The sequence below is a fragment of the Sceloporus occidentalis genome, unplaced genomic scaffold, assembly GCF_023333645.1.
Source record: "Sceloporus occidentalis isolate IW3139 unplaced genomic scaffold, rSceOcc1.0.p SCAF_1, whole genome shotgun sequence".
NCBI lineage: Eukaryota > Metazoa > Chordata > Lepidosauria > Squamata > Phrynosomatidae > Sceloporus > Sceloporus occidentalis.
Window position 1 is genome coordinate 222,727,504 of NW_028316981.1, and position 15,856 is coordinate 222,743,359.

Consider the following 15,856-nt stretch of genomic DNA (forward strand, 5'->3'; position numbering starts at 1 on the left):
TTCCATTCCATAAGGGCAAACAAGGAAGCAAATATTAATTGAATAAAAAACGTGAATATAGGATTTTAAGCACGCACACACACACACACACACACACAGCAGATCCAAATAAAAATACTCTTCAGAGGGAAGTGTCGCGGCAGAGAGACGCAGAGACAGGAATGGGGGTGCAAAGCTTCTTCTGCTGGCCAGGTCTTGGCCAGCCCTCTTTATTCACATCAGGGTTACATTAGGTTTACATTATCTCATAGTACATCAGAAGGCAATTTACGGAATCAGGGACCAATGTGTACTAAGGAAAATCCTAATTAGCAAAGGGAGCAGGATGTGTACACTGTCTCAGCCGAATCAACATGGGCTTATCCAATTATGGATAAAGCATTGTCAACCAGAAGGTGAGTCATGACCTCGTGGTTTGCCAGCGAGGCCATCACATCCTATTCTCGGTAGACATTGCTATCCTGGGAGGGGGCGCATCCCCTGGGTCTCCCAGGTAATGCCACAGGGAAGAAATTTAGAATTCAGACCAGAGCATACCAAAATAGACATTCAGTTTAATGGAATAGCAGTGAAAGTGGTTTTGAGCTGGGTTAGTTTAAAAGCTTTTTAATTGTCATAAGCATCATAAGCATGATGTTTTTATTCATCTGTTTTGCTTTTAACTTGCCCTGAGAATTCATTTTATTGTTACCAGCCATGGGTCCCATTTCTGGACGGTAGATAGGTTGGAAAGCTAATAAATAACAGAGCAGAAAAGGCTAATTCAGCTCTTTAGTGGCAAGGTGGTTGGTACCTTCACTGGTTATAAGAAAGGCTCCTTCCATCTATATGTACATGGAAGAACGTTTTATTTTGTGGTTTTGTTTTTTGGCTTTCAGTGACTGCTTTGAGAAGATCCTTTAGGTGTCCTAGTCCCAAACCATGTTCACTTTTAAAATGCCATGATGGCCAGCACTTTGAATTTCACTTTTAACACCAGCAGCTCCTTACAAAGGAGTTACATGGCTAGATCCTGGATATGTTTACTAAAAATGATGATAGTAATAGTAGTGTAGTGGTTTGAGTGTTGGACTATGACTCTGGAGGCCAGGGTTTGCTTGAGCATAAAAACCCACTGGGGTGATCTTGGGCAAGTCACACTCTCTCAGCCTCAGGGCAGGGACATAGCCAGGATTTGGGGAAGGGGGGTCCAGACTAAGTGCCACCATTTTGAGAGGCTAAGAGCCCCCCCCCCCGCAAGACACAGAAAGAGGGTCGAGCGTTTAACTCAGGATGGCACCACTTTAACTTCCGTTATGGCTCCGTGCTATGGAATCTTGGGATTTGTAGTTTTGAGGAGCTGTTTAGCCATCTCTGTCAGATGCTGCAACAAACTACAAATCTCTGCATTCCACAGCATGGAGCCAAGGGCAGTTAAAGTGGCGTCAAATGGATTATTTCTGCAGTGCAGATGCAAACTGAGCCCTTCCTCTGAAGGTGTTTACATCAGATAAATTCAACTCGATAAAGCAAAGTGCAGCTGATCAAGCAATGAGCGGCAGCCACTCTGTTCATGCTCAGAGACACTCTGTTCATGCTTTGAGACACTGCATTCCAACTTCTGAGCTGAGCTAAGAACCCAGGCTGCAGCCACACAACATTTCATTCCCACTTCCAAGAGGGATTTTTAATTCCAAGACTCACTCTCTCTCTCTCTCTCTCTCTCTCTCTCTCTCTCTCTCTCTCTCTCTCTCTCTCTCTCTCTCTCTATATATATATATATATATATATATATATACCATAACTTTTAATTCCAAGACACATTAAAATAATACGTTCCTTTCTCTTTATAAAAAACAAACCTCTTTAAGAGAATCCTACTTTGGGAGAAAGGCAGGATATAAAATCAATAAATACAAAATTATAGTGCAATAGTCCATCAGTGCATGGCTTGCATTATAAGACTTTATAACTTTAAAACTGTATAACTTTAAAAATACTTAAAATCACAGTAGGATCAGGGTGTTATAATTATGTAATGGGGGTGTCCATCTGTGCTATGGAAAATTGCCGCCTTGAGTCCATATATTGGGAGAAAGGCGGGATATAAGAAAATAATAATAATAATAATAATAACAACAACAATATCTGGGTATTGTAGTTTTGTGAGACATTTAGCCTTCTTTGACAGAGAGCTCTGGTGCCACAACATACTACAAGTGCCAGGATTTTCCATAGCATTAAAGTGGTGTTGAACTGGATTATTTCTGCAGTGTGCAGCCTTATTAGACTGCAGTTCCCAGCAGTCTGTGGTGCTGCTGGATGATGGGGCCTGCAGTCTAGCATTGCCTGAAGCAGGGCCATAGGACTCCACAGCCCCGATTCATCCTTTGGCAGAATTTGGGGGAAACTCCTTTAAAAAGGCGAAAATAAGGAAAATAAAAACTCCTTGCAAAGTAAAACCCAGAGGTCTGCCAATGGACTTTGCTTTCAAGGCAGGAGGGCAGAGAGGCCCAGACCTTTGCAGCCGACCTTTCATTGACGACCCACTTAGATTGATTCCTTATGTTAATTAATTAATCATAGAATCATAGAGTCAGAAGAGACCCCAAGAAGGGCCATCCAGTCCAACCCCATTCTGCCATGCAGGAACTCTCCATCAAAGCATCCCGATTGACATGCTGAAAAGGGGCCAGCTAACTGTATTTTATTTTATTTTCATTTTTAAAAAGAGAAAAAACAAAGCTGGAAGGAAGCTTCTTGCGTTTTTGCATCACAGATCCTCCTCTTTTTTGTTGTTGCAAAAATCCAGAAATGACTGTGTTTGAAAACCTGAGTTCATTATCAGAAGAAATGCAGATAGTAGAGTCTGAATCTCCTTTATCTGGACTTCTGAAATCTGAATTATTCCAAAATCCCAAACTGACCATGAGAGCATCTGGTCTGACCCCAACTCAAGGAAACTTGGGAATCCTGAAGGTTTAGATAAATTACTGAATTATTGGTGTGGTCTCAGGATTTTGCTGGCAGCTCATTTTAAAAAATATTGTGTATTAAATTACCTTCAGCCTATGTCTGTGAGATGCATATGAAACAAAGATGGATTCAATGGCTGGACTTGGGTCCCATCTCCAAAATACCCCGTTATACATGTAAATATATACCAAGCTCTGAAAAACTCCTAAATACATCTAGTCCTCAGCATTTTGGATAAGGGAGGCTCAACCTGTAGTTGATAAGAGATAGAGATTATTATTATTATTATTATTATTATTATTATTATTATTATTATGTATATTTTACTATATTGTACAGTATATGGATATAGCTGCTGAAAGGAAAGTCAGAAGTCACCCTTTCTTTTGTTTATATTTCCTTTTAGAGCCTTCCTTCCTTCCTTTTCCTTCCTTTCCTTAGTTCTCCCTCCCTCCCTTCCTATCATTCTTCCTTCTTTTTTTCCTTCCTTCCTTCCTTCCTGTCTTCCTTCCCTTCTTCTTCTTCCTCCTCCTCCTCTCCTTCCCCAGGAAGGGAGACTTTTTTCTGGCAAAAGCACGGAGGAGGAGGAGGAGGAGTGGAAGAAGGACTTGGATGGAGGGAAACAGAGATGTTTATCACACTATGCTCTTAAAGAGGTACTATTCCAGTGTGACTCCTCTAGCTGCCTCCTGTTGCATGCTGGGATTGGCAGTTTTAAGGAGGGGTATTTAAAATTCTCAGGCAGAGAAGTTCAGCTCCTTAAAACTGCCAATCCCAGCATGCAACAGGAGGCTGCTAGAGGAGTCACACTGGAATAGTAGCTCTTTAAGAGCATAATGTGATAAACATCAGAGGGAAAGAAGTCACAGGGAGGGACCCCTGCCCACCCTCTCCCTCCCTCCCTCTTTCTCTGAGCCTCCCTGCGACTTCTGTCTTTCCCCTTTTCCCTCTCCATCCTAGTCCTCCGCGCTTTTGATGGAGGGGAGGAGGAGGAGGAGGAGGAGGAGGAAGGAGCTTCAACGTCCCCATGACTGAAGGGGGGGGTCCGGACCCACCAAAGGCCCCCCCCCTGCTACTCCCTGCTTAGGGGAAGGCCATAGCAAACCCCCTCTGAATAAACCTGCTTAGAAAACTCTGTGATAGGGTTGCCTTGAGAGCCAGCATGGCGTAGTTGTTTGAGCGTTGGACTAGGGCTCTGGAGATCAGGATTCGAATCCCAGCTTGGCCATGTAAACCCAGCGGCTGACCCTGGGCGAGTCACGCTCTCTCAGCCTCAGGGGAAGACCGTGGCAAAATATCCCCTCTGAACAAATCTTGCCAAAGAAAACCTCATGATAGGTTTGCCTTAGGGACGGGTCGCTGTAACAACTTGAAGGCACACAACAACAACAATTTTTTTTTAAAAGTTAAACCCATTACTGGGGTGACCTTGGCCAAGTCACACTCTCTCAGCCTCAGAACAAATCTTGCCACGAAACGAAACCCCATGATAGACTTGGCTTGAGAGATAGTGTGCCTGAAAACCTTGTTTCCGCATTATCCCTTCTTGGATTATTTATTTTAACATAAAATGTTATTTAATAGATGTTTTGGGGGGTGGGGGAGGGAATAAGTGGGTTTATTGTTATATTGTTTGGATTTTATTGTAAGCCATCTCAGCCCTCATCATGGAGAGGTGGGGTGTTAATAAATTTATTATTATTATTATTATTATTTTGAGTATTTATCCCTTTGGAGACCTGGGTTCAATTCCCTACTTGTCCATGAAGCCTATCGGGTGACCTTGGGTGAGTCACACTCTCTCAGCCTCAGAGGACGGCAATGGTAAACCTCCTCTGAACAGAGTTGTCCTGAAGGTCACCATAATAAGCCAAGAAATGCCTTGAAGGCACAGCATAATGTGTTTGTGTGCATAATGTACATGGGTATGTGACCTTGGGCAAGAAGTCACACTCTCTCAGCCTCCTCAGGGGAAGGCAAAGGCAAGCCTCCTCTGAGCAAATCTTGCCAAGAAAAACCCATGATAGGTTCTCCTGAGGGTCACCATAAGTGGGAAAGACTTGAAGGCAAACAACAACAACAACAACATAAGAGCAAGCATTACACCATTTTGTATGTGTATATGTGTAGTTGTTTGAGCCTTGAAGTCACACTCTCTCAGCCTCCTCAGGGGAAGGCAAGGGCAAACCTCCTCTGAGCAAATCTTGCCAAGAAAACTCCATGATAGTGACTCACCTTAGAGTCAATACAAGTCAGAAATATATATATATATATATATTAAAAAGAGTCACTATAAATCAGAAACAAACTGAAGCCACCAAACAAAAACAGGGTAATGCATTCCCCTGTCCTTCTCTTCTTAGGATCTTTCAATTAATTAATTAATTAATTAATTATTATTTATTCCTTTATTTATTTATTCCATTTATTATTTTTATTATTTATTTTTATTTATTCCATTTATTATTACTATTATTATTTATTTATTCCATTTACTATCATTATTATTTATTCCATTTATTATTACTATTATTATTTATTTATTCCATTTACTATCATTATTATTTATTCCATTTATTATTACTATTATTATTTATTTATTCCATTTACTATTCTTATTTATTCTTATTCATATTTATTTCATTTATTATTTATTATTGTTTATTCCATTTATTATTATTATTATTTATTCCGTTTATTATTAATTTTTATTTATTCCATTTATTTTTTTATTTTCATGTTTATTATTACTTTATTTATTTATTTCCCACTGAGGCGCTTCCTGGCCTACTAGGGCCTCGCTCTGCGGTCGCCATGGCAACAGGAAACCTCGGCGAGCCCGAGGGAGGGAGGGAGGGAGGGAGGGAAGGAAGGCGGTCGGTCACGTGGCCCGGAAGTGAGGCTCTCGGTCGCCCCCTTTGGCAGGAAGTGGGAGATGCACCCGCCGCGACAGAGACAGAGACAGACAGACAGGCAGAGAGGGTCTGTCTAGGAGCAAGGAAGGAGGCGAAGGGATTCAAGGCGGGCCGCTGGAAGGGAAGGGGAGCCTGGCCTCCAGGGGAACGGCGACAAGGAAGGCGACGCTCCTGCTGCTGCTGCTGCTGCTGCTGCTGCTGGTGGCGGCGGTGCTTGAGGGGGCGCGGTTGCCGCTTTCTGCCGTCGGGCCCCGGCTCCGCCCCCTCGGCTCTTTCGGCCGCCGCCACCGCCCCCTTATGAGGGCCTCAAGGCGGGCCTAGCTGGGAGCCCAGGTAAGAAGAAGAAGGAGGAGGAGGAGGCAGAAGAAGAGAGCGAGCCCCGAGAGAAAGGGAGGGAGGGACACATGTATGTATAGAGAAGCATAGTAAGAGAGAGGGAAACAGAGCACACACACAAAGAGAAACGCACACAGGTACATAGAAAGACACACACATAGAGGGAGATACACACACAGAGGGAGATACACACACATAGAGGGAGATACACACACAGAGGGAGATACACACACATAGAGGGAGATACACACACAGAGGGAGATACACACACATAGAGGGAGATACACACACAGAGGGAGATACACACACATAGAGGGAGATACACACACAGAGGGAGATACACACACATAGAGGGAGATACACACACAGAGGGAGATACACACACATAGAGGGAGATACACACACAGAGGGAGATACACACACATAGAGGGAGATACACACACAGAGAAACAAATAGAGAAAACACACAGATACAGAGAGAAACACACAAACAGACTCACAGAGAAAAAACATACACAGGAAACAGAGACACACACACACAGAGACACACACACAGAGACACACACACACACAGGGAAACAGAGACAGAGAAACCCACACACACAGAGAGAGAAACAGATGCATGCACAGAAACACATGCACACAGGGAAATACACACAAACACACAGGGAAACAGAGAAAGAGAAACCAACACACACACACACAGAGAGAGAGAGAAACACAGAAACATACACACAAACACACACACAGACCCTCCTTGCTCTCCCAACATCCTCTGTCCGTGACCCCCTTGCTCTCCTCTCTCCCCTCCTTCCCTCCTTGCGTTTTGTTTCACAAAGGTTGCAAACCTGGGTTTGCCATCAAGGAATGCTGCGCAGGGAGAAGCTGTGTCCAGACCTGGGCCCTTTGGGGGCTGCGCAAGTGAATGCACAGCAGTCACATACCTATCAGTAACAGCCGAAGCTGAGACAAAGCAAAACAACTCACCTTCAACGGTTGTTCTTGACACCCGCGTGACTGTTGTGCTCTCACTGGAGCATTACCAGATATTTACGGTATGAACACAGCTCCTCTCCAACATCTTGTTTCATTCAGAGTTGTAAATCTTTCTTTTCCCTGCGGTCTGGTGCCTAAGTGGCTTTGTTGTGTATTTTCCTACCTCACAGCACCCTTCTTTCCTCCAGTTCTTAACCATGTGGCAGCAGGTTTTGCAACATCCCCAAGTACCTGTTACTACCCAAAAGATGCATACTTTGTGTGTATGAAGTGTCACAGATGCTGGGTTTCCTCCAAAAAACGAGTGAGGTAAAGGCTGGCGCATGTTTCATGTTTAGGGAGGTCCCCCAGCTCTTTGCCTTTTGTATTTACTAAGGTTAACAAAAGTGATGTTTTCGCGTCCCTTAAGATGTGAAATGGACCCTCACAATTCAGGTGTTGAAAGTGCTTCAGATAATGTTCTTTCAGTAACCTTGAAAGGTAGATCAGTATCATAATTCCCACATGTTTGATGTGGAACTTAGGATGAATCATAGAATCATAGAGTTGTAAGAGACCGCAAGAATGGCCACCCAGTCCAACCCCATTCTGCCATGCAGGAACTCTCAATCTAAGCATCCCCATTGACAGATGGCCATCCAGCCTCTGTTTGAAGACCTCTAAGGAAGGAGACTCCACTACACTCCATTGAGGGAGTGTGTTCCACTGTCGAACAGCCCTTACTCTCAGGAAGTTCCTCCTAATGTTGAGCTGGAATCTCTTTTCCTGGAGCTTGCATCCATTGCTCTGGGTCCTGTTCTCTGGAGCAGCAGAACAACGCCTTGTAAGATCGTTGTTGTTTGTTTTTGCAAGGGTCTCCTGGCTTCTTGCTATAGCAGCTCCAAATAACTGCCGTCGGCTGCAGTCTTGAAAGGATTGGCGGGTTTGCATGATTACTTGGTGGCCTTCTTTACAGGTGGTTTTTATCCAGGTGGGTTGTGATTTATTGAGAGGTCTACCATCTGGTTGCAGACTGAAACATGCCTCAGAAATGCACTACAAAAACCACAGTCTGTTTGCAGACTGAAATACAGTTGGCCCTCCGCATTTGCGGATTTGACTTTTGCGGGTTTGATTATTTGTGGTTCTGATTAGTATATCCTCTTTAGAAACTTCTAGGTGAGTTGTTCCCAACTTGTGGGTCGGGACCCCTTTGGGGGTCGAATGACCCTTTCAAGGGGGTCACCTAAGACCATTGGAAAACACCTATTTAATTACAGTTATGAAGTAGCAATGAAAATAATTTCATGGGTTTGGGTCACCACAACATGAGGGACTGTATTAAAGGGTCGCGACATTAGGAAGGTTGGGAACCACTGCTCTAGGTCCACCAGAGCAACTCTGGCAGACGTTGGCCATAGAGTTGTGCTGGAGGACCTAGATGTTCATAGCGAAAACACCTCTCTGGGCATTTGTAGATCCTCCAGCATGATTCTGTGATCAACTTCTGGCAGATGTTGACCATAGATTTGCACTGGAGATTCCTAGAGAGGTCTTCTCTTGGGTAAAAAATGATAGCGTTTTTTCATTTTGAGTTTTCCTCACATTCATGGGGGTCCTTCATCTCTAACCTGAGCGAATGTGGAGGGACTACTGTACTTCCAGTTAGCATGAATAACCATAGACAGTATATGATCAAACACCACAATATTCATGCTAGTAGTCATGTTATTATTATTATTAACCTTTATTTATAAAGCACTGTAAATTTACACAGCGCTGTACATACAATCTTATTAATTGGATGGTTCCCTACCCTCAGGCTTACAATTTAAAAAGACACGACACAAAAGGAGAAGGGAAAGGTGGTGGGGAAGGGGATCAGGTCCAGCAGGTCCTCTCTACCTCCGAGGCCTGGACCAAGGCAGATGGACTGGAGGGAGGGCTTGGCTTCTTAATGGATGGTTAATCTTCTTCCAGGGAGGCCTGTTGGAGCTAGCCTGCCTCTCTAGTAGGATAATACATATAAAATACATAGCAATACAGGAAATGATTCAATAAATGTTGTTCATTTATTTATTCAGCTAATGTAGAGGGACCACTATATGCCTCAAAAACAACCCTATACATCTTAATCCTGAGGCCAAGGCTCAGCTGTGGTGTAATCTTAAATCTAACGTAGCTAACTGAGAAACCAACCAACAGTTTCTTTTGTCGTGGGGATGGAATTTAGTCTGTTATAAAACCTTAATGTGTAAAAAAGTTCATCTTAACCATTTGTGCAAAAATTCTCCTTTTCTTTTTAAACAGCAATGAAAATCATGTGAAAGAATATCGGGTAATTTTCTGTGATTTTATGGGTTGAAAAGGAGGCATGAATCTAGCGGCATCTTTGACACTAGCTGTTTGAATGTGTATAATCACAACGAAATGGATCTTGTGCGTTTTATGCATGTGTAAATTTACAGCGCTTTATAAATAAAGGTTAATAATAATAATAACAACGTGATGACAAAACTGCAGCTGTCATACTTTGGACACATCGCGAGAAGGCACAACTCACTGGAAAAGACAGTAATGCTAGGGAAGGTGGGGAGAGTAGAAAGAGAGGAAGACTGCATTAAAGATAGACGGACTCTATTAAGATCACGGGAATGAATTTGCAGGAACTAAGCAGAACAGTGGAGGACATGGAGATGTTTCATCTACAGGGTTGCCATGGGTTGAGATCGACTCCAGAGCAGTCAACAACAACAAATGTGTACATTTTACAATGTCAAAGGAAACATCCATGGAGGCAAATAGTTGTGCGGAAAAGTATCTCCAGGACTTTGTCACTGGCAAGCATGCAGCGGTTCAAGTACTTTCTGTGTTTAGATTTTAGTAAACAGAATGACTTTTGAGAACAGGAATAGTGGCTGTCTTAGTGTTCATTATTCATCCTAGTTGATAATTAGTTTCGAATTTAGAGATAGCCAGAACTTATTCAAGATCATCTTCCAAAGTAGCATTCCTTTTCAGATAGAAAAAAAACTCTAATGGGAAGGTAGAAGGCAGTAGGAAAAAAAGGAAGACCACATTACAGATGGATAGACTCAATCATAGCGGCAATGGGCCTGAGCTTGCAAGACCTGAGCAGGGTTGTTGAGGATGGGGTGCCCTGGGGGTCTCTCATTCATTGTTAACTACTGACAAGTTGACTTAGGCTTATAAGGTTGTCATAAATTGAAGTCGACTGACAGCAGTTAACAACAGGTAGAACCATCAAGGTAGATATAGAATCATATCCAGCCCAGCCACCCGTCATGCAGGAACTCTCAATCAAAGCCTACCCGACAGATGGCCATGTGTTAGTAAACCGAGGCCTATGTGTGATTTTTTTGTATAGTATCTAGTGTGTTAACTTGGTATTCTCCTTGGTTCTGTAAAGATTTAACCAACTTGTGATTTTTTTTAAAGGTGAGTAGAAATATTGCAGTGCATTTTAGCTGATACTTTTCTGCAATTCTGGAGCTGCACCAATAACTGTTGTTAAGGTTTCCTGGTGGTTCAGTATCCAGAAAGGCTTTGTGGAAGGTTCTGGACCTGAACCATTTACCTTGATGATATATCAAGGTGGAATCTGTTGTGGTAATCTGTAATTTGACCAGATTTTAATCCATTAAAATAACTGAGTGAGATTAATTGACACTTTCCCCCCATCTGGGTATGAAGGGCATGCATTTAACTTTCTGTTAGTCCAATAGATGTTTTCAGTTTCTGCTTTTGACACCACACCACTAAAAATTCACGTATATTGCATGGCTATATTTTTGAAGCTTTGATGAAAGCACATTATAGATCTCTAAAGATAAAAGCTTTCATACTGTTTTTAGTCACTGGGAAATGAATGCAGTGAAGCTTATGAAGTACCCGTTTAATTGCCCAATTGGAATTTCTTTACGGGAGCTTGTTTCCCAAGAGTAAAACAGAGCAGCCACATCGACAGAAATCAGCATGTTGTCTAAGGGGTACCATACGTGTGACGCAAGGGGGAGAATTCTCATCCCATCAAATCATTTTTGTGTCCTTCCTTACTGTAAAATGTCTAAACGTTTGCCTTTTTTTTTTACTTTATTGATTGTATTGTGGCTTCAACTGTAATCTGCTGTTTTGCTCATTTCCTTGAATCTGCTCTAAAGTGGGCTCTCCATATTTGCTGGGATTAGGGCTCAGGACCACCATGAAAATGGGCAGACTGCAAATATAAATTCATTTTTTTTTAACCTGAGAGAACACCTCTGTTGTCAACATTTGTCAGACATTTGCCATCGAATTGTGCTGGAGGACCTACAAATGCCTAGAGAAGTGTTTTCTCATGGAATCTCTAGGTCTTCAACTTGACTCTATGGTTAACTTCTGGCAGAGTCACGCTGGAGGAGAGTCCTAGAGAAAACATAATAATTAAATCCATGAATAATCAAATCTGCACAAGCCAAAGCTGAAAATCTGGAGGGCTTGACTGTACAACTGTTTTGTGACCTCTCCTGGATTAATTTGCTTTCTAGTTTTTGTCCAATGGACTATAGCAGTACTTGAAGGTTGTTGCAAGCTACCTTATCAGTTTTAGCCCTCACAACACTTGGAGCAGTGATTCTCAAACCTTGGTTCTCCAGATGTTTCGGACTTCAGCTCCCAGAATTCCTGACAGTTGGCCAAGCTGCCTGGGGCTTCTGGTTGTTGAAGTCCAAAAACCTAAAGGACCAAAGTTTGGGAACCACTGACTTGGAGTAATGTGGAGCATAATAATAAGCTACATTTTATGTTTCAATTTCTCACCAGCTTTATTTTGGCCAAAATAAAGCTGATTCAGGTCACTTTGGAGGTGTGATGTTTAAATGACATGCATATCTTAAGAGGCCAAAAGCTGCGCCAAAGCTGCGTTCCGGTCGTTAGGACTGGAGTGTGGCTTTGGTGCGGTTTCCGGTCTCTAGGATGCATGCAGCATTTAAACAGCATACCTCCAAAGTGACGCGAAGCACTTTTATTTTGACCTGTCTGTTCAGGCCCAGTGTTAGTCTTTTGGAGAAAAACAACATAGAATCATGTATTACCTTAAAGACTATCGTAACTATACTGTAACAAAAGCTTTTGGTAGATAAAACTTGTTAGTCTTTAAGATGCCATAAAACTCTTTGTTATATTTGATCAATGGTTCAAATAGTGTACTAGACATCGAAAATAAAACATTTTTTAAAGATATTTTACACATGGGATGGTCAAATTTCAGATATTGTTGGCCTGCAGCTCCTGTAATCATTACTTACACTGGCCTGGTCTAATGAGAATTGCAGTCTAACAACATCTAGAGGTATGCAGTTGCCTTTTTTTTTCCTTATAGGGTGACTGTCAGATTACTTGGAATAACCTATATAAAGTGCTTTGAATATCCTGAAGTGCAGTGTAATTCTAAGCGGAATATAGTAATACAGTAAAATGAAATATTCCCCATGATCAGTAAACACATACTGTACATATGCACACCTATATATACAAATGAGGACTTACAAATTAGTCTCTTTTTGTCTGTACTTTCCTGTGGTCTTTCAGCTTCTCTCCTCTTGCCCTGTGAGCAAAACTGAAACATGGAGTTGGTCTTGAAAGAGGTATATGCATGTAAATTTTGAATGTTTTATTCTGATAGTCTCTTGAAGAATTCACTTTAAGATGCAGACTGCAATGTTTTGCACGTAAAAGCAGGATATTATCAGAACATCAGACTTAATTCATTTGTAAATTCTAAGGTAGAGGCGAGGACCTCTTAGCTTTGCAGATGTTTTACATTACAGCTCCCCCAATGTCTTCCTGTTTGCCATGCTAGGTGGGGTTTCTGGGTGTTAAAGCTAATAAACATCTGGAGATTTAAAAGAATTCATCCAACAGAGTCAAACTATTGCAAAGGCTAAGCATGTTAACTTGTTATTACGGGATTCCTCACTTTGCCTGAGGTTTGCTGGTGCTACCATTGGAGGATTCAGAGTCTAATGGAGGATTCAGAGATTAATGTTGAGTCCTTCTCTACAGTTTTCTGTCAGTGTTGTTGCACTGCTCGTCTTATATATCCTGTCACTACTAATAAATGTCTGTTAATGAAAGCAAGAGTCAGTATGCAGGTAGTGTTCCTCCTGTTGGGTCCTGAGTTTCAGCCTTTCAGTTTCCCTCGCACCTACAAAAGAGGAGAGCTGCATTTGAAAGTTGTCCCTTAGTTTACAAGTTGCATGTTATTGTTGAATTTGTAAAACTGATGTTTGGCATCCTGTTGAGCAACTACAAATGTTTACCATAAACACTCTACTTCATGTATAAGTTGAAAGCAGGTTTGGGAGCCAGAATTATGGATGTTGATATGACCTTTGAATAAGCTGAGGGTAAAACGTAGGGGCACGAGGATGTAAAGGACAATGGAAAGGAAAACAATGTCAAAGAAGTTACTAATTTCCAGCAAGCATAACTGTTGGTGCTTATACCTGAGGGATGGATGAATGAGGGGGGGGGGAACTATGGTAAATTCTGGCCATGCAGTGTGGAGAAGGCAACCAGGCCTCCTTAGCAGGGCTAAGAAAACATACACATATCAAAAAGGATGAAAAGACAAATCAAAGAAAACAGCAACCGCATTAGCAGTGATCATAGCCTTTAACTCTACCCAACAGTGTAACTCATACACAAATGTCTCATTCTGATGATTTAAAGTTCAGTTCCTATAGGTGCTCCTTTGCGGGGAAGTGCCAAAGAGATGCCACCACTGCCATTTCTTGCCCAGGCATTCAAAAAGATCAGAAGCAGTGCTACGGTGAAGAGTGTGGAAGGGGCTGGAGTTTCTTTTAGGTGCTCCGACGGCAGACTAAGCCTTTTCATTTTGTCACTCTACCCAGAGAAGGGAATGGTTCCTTTTTTTGGTAAGAGTTAAATTACCGCACTTACATTGGTCCGCAGATAAGCTGACTTAGGTTTTATGGGTCAATTTTTTGACTAAAAATTTTAGACTTATACATGAGTTTATGCAACAGGCTATACCTACACATTCATAATTTCTTGGTATTCATGTTTAGAATATGGCTTTATGGCTAAATCCCCCCTCCAAAGCTACTTTAACAGCTTCATCGAACAATGGAGATCTGTTCTGCTGGTAATGGGGGTGCTGTGGAATAATGCTTCCAGCCCTCTGCTGCCAGTGAAATGCAACATGATGAAGAATGACGATGAGGTCCTGTTTCTACTTCTCACAGCCTTGCTTGTTGTTTGGAGGGGCTGGAAATGTCATCCTATAGCACCTCAGTCGCCAGAAGAACAGACGTTGGTTGCTTGGCATGGCTGCTAGCTTTTAAGGTTGGCTTGGGGAGTTAGAGGCTGTGCAGCCTGCCGGATCGGGGCCATGGCAGCTACACGCCTCAGTCCCAGTCTCAGTCCAGGGCGCAAAAAGGAACCTTTTTTCCATACCATATATTGTTGAACTAGAATAGATTGATTAAATTATCACTCTTGTATTAAAAAAAGTTTGCATTTGTTTTCTAAGCAAGGACATGTACCAGTTGTAGGTTGCAAGGTAAGGCCTAATGGATACAGTGAAATATTTGTTAGTTGCCCAGTAATAGTGTTTGATGAGTCACATACATTTGAACCATTTACAAAGTTGAAACATATCCGTAAATTGCTGTTACAGTGTGTGTGTGTGTTTATATATAAATACTGAAAATATGACCTACCATATACACTTGACTATAAGTCGACTTCAAGTATAAATTGAGGGTAGGTTTTAGGGCCAAATTATGGATTTTGATATGACCCATGGATATGTTGAGGTTAAAACTTAGGAGCATGCAATAAAGGGTCTAAAGGATAAGGGAAAGGAAACCAATGCTAAAGAATGTGAAGTCGAAGGCTTTCATGGCCAGCATCAATAGCTTTTTGTGGGGTTTTCGGGCTATGTGGCCATGTTCTAGAAGAGTTTATTCCTGACGTTTTGCCAGCATCTCCGGCTGGCATCTTCAGAGAAGGCTGAGATCAACTATTCATTGAATTATGGACTGAAAGAAAATATGTACAACATGCAATTCAGATAGTATATAATACCATTTACCTTAGCTAAGATGGCCAAAATATTCTAAAGATAAATGATGGAAATGTGGAAACAAAGTTGGCACTTTCTTTTGCTGGTGGGAATGCCAAAAAGCAAAAACCTATTGGACTATGGTACACTCTTTGATTAAGAAAATATTTAATTAAACTGTAGGGGCAGAACCAAAGCTGTATCTATTAAATATGATAGATGATGAACAGTTGGAAAGAAAACATGGGAAGTTGCTGTTCTACTTGATAAGTGCAGATAGACTATTATATTCCTCTCTCTGGAAAAATCATGAAATCCCAGATCTAGATTCTTGGTTATTGAAAATATATGATTTTAAGGAGATGGATAGATTAACTCATAATACACAAAAGACCACTTGAAGATTTCAACCAAAATGGGGATCCCTTCCCAGGATTGGGACTCAGAGCGCCTTCACAGCATTAAAAAACAGTACAATTAAAAACATTAAAACAAACATACATTAAAAAGAATTTTTAAACTGGTCCAATATCCCAGCCTGTCCTTATAGTAATTCCCTAAACGCCTGTTTGAACAGGTAGGTCTT

At 41.8% G+C, this 15,856-nt stretch overlaps 1 protein-coding gene across 7 annotated transcripts in view; it reads left to right on the plus strand.

Moving 5' to 3' along the window:
• Nucleotides 1-5,810: 5,810 nt before the first annotated feature.
• The window catches only part of PHC1 (polyhomeotic homolog 1), a 65,119-nt gene continuing 55,073 nt past the window's right edge, over nt 5,811-15,856 (plus strand). For 5 of the 7 annotated variants that reach the window (XM_089489151.1, XM_089489155.1, XM_089489154.1 and 2 more), the window contains exon 1: nt 5,811-6,203. The gene's annotated coding sequence lies outside the window, so the exon portion shown is untranslated. Of the gene's footprint in view, nt 6,204-6,261; nt 7,262-12,770; nt 12,827-15,856 lie in introns of those variants that run through there. The other 2 variants (XM_089489153.1, XM_089489152.1) reach the window with 2 other exon arrangements.